Consider the following 6,000-nt stretch of genomic DNA (forward strand, 5'->3'; position numbering starts at 1 on the left):
TACGGACCGGAAGGTCGATACGGGTAGGACCGGAAGGTCTACCAGGATTTGGGACGGAAGTCCCTGAGACACATCGATCGGAAGATCCTACAGAGTTATGGCCTGGAAAGGCGTATGTGTGGTATGTGGTATTTTGGGGAACTCACTAAGCATTTATGCTTACAGTTGTTATGATATGTGTTTCAGGTACTAGCGAGGATCGCGGGAAGGCGCCGACATGATTCGTACACACTTATGAAGTTTATGTTATTGAGATTCTGGGACATGTTTTGTTATGACACAGTGAATACATTATGTTTTATGATTATCGTGTGATTGAAAGTATGATTTAAAAATGAAAAATTGTTTTGAAAAATTACGTCGTTACAAGTTGGTATCAGAGCCTTGGTTTGAGGGATTCGGGTACATCTTCGGATGAACCTGAACTCAAACTGAGGAATTGAGAAAGTTTTTCATAAAATAAACAATTTTTCTAAAAGAGCAAAAGATTTTGAGAAAGGCAGAAGGAAGCAGTGTGTACGATCAGCCAGCGCCCGAACGGTGATTTTCCAAAATACCCTTACATTATGTGTTATGAGATATGTTATGATATGATATGCATGCTAGAGTTGGCTAGGTATTCATATTAGGACTAGAGTGGCCTGATTTTGTGATGCCTTAGCCTAGGAATGATTTTGCTGCTATGTGATGCTTGAGAGCGAGTAGGTAGCAGTGAGGAGCTGATGAGAGGTCTACCGAAGGGTAGCCTATGCCAGCGAGATATAGAGTACTCGTGATCTGGGATCCAAGGAGGAGGACTTAGGATGAATACTGATGCGGTGTGGACGGCAGTATAGGGCCCGTACTACTGAAGACACCGGAGCAGTGCGCACTCTAAGTAAGAATCCTTTGGGTACTAGAGAACAAGTAGGGTTGAGTTATCGAGTGCGAGTACGATCGAGCGAGTCTCTGATATTATTATGTTGTATTTCAGAGGCATTATGGTTGGGACACGCCACAGACCTGAGCCGAGCGGCGTGAGTGACGAGGAGCTTCGTCAGATGATCCACGATGAGGTGGCGGCGGCGATTCGGGCCGAGATTCTGGAGATGTTTGGGTCTATCAAGACCACATTGATTGAGACTTTTGATGAGCGGTACGCAGCAGTGACTGAGGCTGCGGCTGCTGCGGCTACTATAGCAGTGGCTGCTGCCAGACCTCAGGGAGGTGACTCGTTGTTGCTTCGTGAGTTCAGGAACACGAAGCCACCAGAGTTTGACGGGACGCAGGATCCGATCGCTGCGATGAGATGGATTTCAGATATCGAGGGATGCTTCTATACGTGTTCATGTCCGGAGCATCTGAGGGTACGGTTCGCGTTGAACCAGCTTCGCTTGGGAACGAAGGATTGGTGGAAGTTCGTGACGGCGAGCTTCACTCTTGCAGAGATTTCAGCGGTGATCTGGGAGAGGTTCACCACCATGTTCAGAGATGAGTATGTTCCCCCTGTGGAGAGGGAACGGTTGGTTCAGGAGTTCTTGACCCTCAAGCAGGGTACTGATTCGGTTACTGTGGTTACCAGGAAGTTTCACGAGAGGGCGATGTTCTGCCCTGAGCAGGTGTCTACTGAGCAGGCATGCATGAGCCGGTATTTGGGCGTTTTGAGGAGGGATATACGGGAGTTCATGTCGAACTCGACTTACCGGACATTTGCTGAGCTTCAGGTAAATGCCCAGAAGAGGGAGATTGAGTTGGAGACTCAGGCCAGGGAGGAGGCCGAGTCTCAGAGGATGGATCGGCGGCCGGCACAGTCTTAGCCGGCAGCCAAGCGGGCAAAGTCCGCTGATACGAGATCTGGAGGCCAGAAGGGCCGCACATGTGTGAAGTGCGGCAAGGGACATGATGGGGTCTGTCGATCGGGTGCTTGCTACAAATGTGGCAAGGAGGGGCATATCGCCAAGGATTGCCCCAAGGGATTCCTGGTTTGCTTTCATTGCAACCAGACTGGCCATCGGAAGGCCGGGTGCCCGCAGCTACATCAGGGATCAGCACATGGATCTGCACCTGCTGCTAGGGCTACCGAGATTCGGCCAACGAAGGCCGAGACACCAAAGGCTCGTGGGAGAGCTTTCCAGTTGACAGCGGAGGAGGTCCGCGCAGCGCCCGATGTTGTGGCTGGTACGTTTTCTTTATTTATTTATGATGAGATGATGTGCAGCCAATAGCGGTGGGATAGCGGTGGAATAGCAGTGGGATAGCGGTTATCGGTAGTTGGCAAAATAGCGGTACAAAATATCGGTCCAAAATAGCGGTGCCGCAAATATCGGTGATATTGACCGATATTTGACCGCTATTTTACTGATATTTGGCAAATATCGGTGGGATAGCGGTGAAATAGCGTTTATAGCTAAAGTTTTTATTAAATCACATTATTTATTATTAAAATGTAGATATATTGTGGGGTTTTTATGGGATTGACAAACATTTGCTTCGAACATTTTCTAATTTATTATATGTTTTACTTAATGACATTATATTCATCCAATAAGACACAAGGTTACAAAGGCGCTACGTAATATAAAAATACCGATATCCCACCGCGATAACCTATATATCAAATATCGGCCCTTGACCGATATTTGATTTTGGACCGCTATAACTGCATAGCTGAGATGAGATATTGTGCTTATATTATGATATGCGTAGGTACTTTTCTTGTGAGTTCTGTACCTGCCTTAGTGTTATTTGACTCGGGTGCGAGTCGATCATTTGTGTCGATAGCGTTTAGTCGACACATCAGTAGCCGACGAGAGGCGTTGAGACGACCTTTACGAGTTTCCATAGCTGACGAGCGAGCGGTGTATGCTACGGATGTGATTCGAGGATGTGTACTCGAGATCTTCGATGTTGAGTTCCCGATAGATCTGGTCCCGATAGCGATGGGGGACGTATGTGTCATAGTGGGCATGGATTGGTTGAGCCGATTTGGGGCTGTCATAGACTGCAAGCAACAGTTAGTGACGATACGAGACCCCAGTGGGGGAGTACTTACGGTGTACGGCGAGGGTACCCGATGTGGGTCGGCGTTTTGTTCAGCCGCCAGAGCGAGACAGAGTTTGCAGCAGGGCTGCAGCGGGTTTGTAGCCTATGTGATGGACACACGAGAGGCCGCTGGGAGGCCAAGTTCGATGGATGACGTTCCGATAGTGCGTGAGTTCCCGGATGTTTTTCCCGAGGAGTTGCCGGGTGTGCCTCCCGAGAGGCAGGTAGAGTTCCGCATTGATTTGGTTCCGGGGGCAGCGCCTATCGCCAAGGCGCCTTATCGCCTTGCGCCGCCTGAGATGCAGGAGTTATCCTCGCAGCTTTAAGAGCTGCTGGGAAAGGGGTTTATTCGACCGAGTAGCTTGCCATGGGAAGCGCCGATCCTTTTTGTCAAGAAAAAGGATGGTTCACACCGGATGTGTATTGATTACCGGGAGTTGAACAAGTTGACGGTCAAGAACCGTTACCCATTACCGAGGATCGACGATTTGTTCGATCAGTTGCAGGGAGCGTCTTGGTTCTCCAAGATTGATCTGAGGTCTGGATATCATCAGATGAGAGTGCGTGATGAGGATATCTAGAAGACGGCGTTCATGACTCGTTATGGGCATTACGAGTTCGTGGTGATGCTTTTCGGGCTCACCAATGCACCGACAGCGTTCATGGATCTCATGAACCGGGTGTGTAGATCGATGTTGGATCGTTCGACAATCGTGTTCATCGACGATATACTGGTGTATTTGAGATCTAGAGAGCAGCACGAGGAGCATCTGAGAGAGATTCTCGGGGTATTGAGGACGGAGAGGCTTTATGCCAAATTCTCCAAGTGCGAGTTCTGGTTACGGGAGGTCCAGTTCTTGGGGCATCTCGTCAACCAGGATGGGATTTTGGTCGATCCGGCCAAGATTGAGGCAGTTATGAGTTGGGAGGTCCCGAGGTCTCCCACCAAGATCAGGAGTTTTCTCGGATTGGCCGGCTATTATCGGAGATTTATCAGAGATTTCTCCAAGATTGCCGTGCCTCTCACCAGGTTGACCCGGAAGGGTGTTGCTTTTTCATGGGGTCCGGAGCAGCAGACCTCGTTTGAGACACTTCGCCAGAAGTTATGCGAAGCCCCTGTGTTAGCCCTCTCGGAAGGGATGGAGGATTTTGTGGTGTATTGTGACACATCGATATCGGGGTTGTGTGTTGTGCTTATGAAGAGAGGGCATGTGATAGCGTATGCATCGAGGCAGCTGAAGCCTCATGAGACGAGGTATCCCACCCACGATCTGGAGTTGGGGGCAGTGGTGTTCGCCCTCAAGATCTGGCGTCACTATTTGTACGGGGTTCGGTGTACCATATACACGGACCATAAGAGTTTGAAGTATCTGATGGATCAGCCCAACCTGAATATGCGCCAGAGGAGATGGTTGGATGTGGTAAAGGATTACGAGTGTGAGATCCTGTACCACCCGGGCAAAGCTAATGTTGTAGCTGATGCGCTGAGCCGTAGGGCGGAGAGTGCCCCGATTCGAGGCACTTGTATGAGATTGACAGTGATGACCCCGGTGTTGGACACCATTCGGGAGGCCCAGGCAGAGGCCGTGATACCGGAGAACCACAAGAGGGAGCGGGTGATCGGGCAGGTGTCCGAGTTCGTTACCGATAGTCGAGGACTGATGACATTTCAGGGTCGGATTTGGGTGCCGCATGCAGGTGGGGCACGTACCATTCTGATGGAGGAGGCGCATAGATCGAGGTTCTCGATCCATCCCGGGGCCACGAAGATGTTTTTGGACCTGAAGAAAGATTATTGGTGGCCCTGTATGAAGAGGGATGTCGCGTGGTTTGTCGACAGGTGCTTGATCTGTCGCAAGGTTAAGGCCGAGAACCAGCGTCCGCATGGCAAATATGCAGCCGCTTGAGGTTCCCCAGTGGAAGTGGGAACAGATATCCATGGATTTCATCACCAAATTGCCGAGGACCGCGAGGGGTGTCGATGCAATTTAGGTGATCGTCGACCGGCTGATGAAGAGCGCGCATTTTCTTGCTATCAGTGAGAGCTTTTCTGCTGAGAGGTTGGCAGAGTTGTATGTGAGGAGGTGGTATCGCGTCATGGAGTACCGATCTCGATTGTGTCAGATCGAGATGTACGTTTCACTTCCAGGTTCTGGAAGAAGTTCCACAAGGAGTTGGGCACGAGATTGCACTTCAGTACCGCTTACCACCCCCAGACGGACGGACAGAGTGAGCGGACGGTTCAGACGCTCGAGGACATGCTTCGAGCATGTGTGTTGTACTTCGGAGGAAGTTGGGACACGTACTTGCCATTGGCTGAGTTTTCCTACAACAACAGCCACCATTCTAGTATTGGTATGCCTCCCTTCGAGTTGTTGTATGGGAGGAGGTGTCGGACTCCCATTTGCTGGGGAGAGGTAGGACAGCGTGTGATGGGTAGCACTGAGATAGTGCTGCAGACGACAAAGTAGATACAGCAGGTTAGACAGAGGTTACTGACGGCTCAGAGTCGTCAGAAGAGTTATGCGGATCGGCGACGATCCGAGCTGGAGTTCCAGGTGGGGGACTTCGTACTCCTAAAAGTGTCCCCTTGGAAAGGAGTGATCCGATTCAGGAAGAGGGGCAAGCTGGGGCCCCGGTACATCGGTTTGTTCAGGGTGACCGCGAGGGTGGGCAAGGTAGCATATCGGTTGGAGCTACCTACGGAGTTGAGTCAGATTCATGATACCTTCCACGTGTCTCAGTTGAGGAAGTGTATAGCCGACGATTCGGCGGTGGTACCGTTGGAGGATATTCAGGTGGATGCGAGCCTGAATTATGCTGAGAGACCAATCGCGATCCGGGATCGGAAGATCAAGGTTCTGAGGAACAAGGAGGTGCCTCTGGTTCAGGTCCAGTGGCAGCATCGGAGGGGGTCCGAGCTGACTTGGGAGACGGAGTCAGAGATGCGGGAGCAGCATCCGGAGTTATTTTCGACAT

Source organism: Lactuca virosa, chromosome 2, assembly GCF_052849685.1.
Source record: "Lactuca virosa cultivar CGN04683 chromosome 2, Lactuca_virosa_CGN04683_v6, whole genome shotgun sequence".
Lineage (NCBI taxonomy): Eukaryota > Viridiplantae > Streptophyta > Magnoliopsida > Asterales > Asteraceae > Lactuca > Lactuca virosa.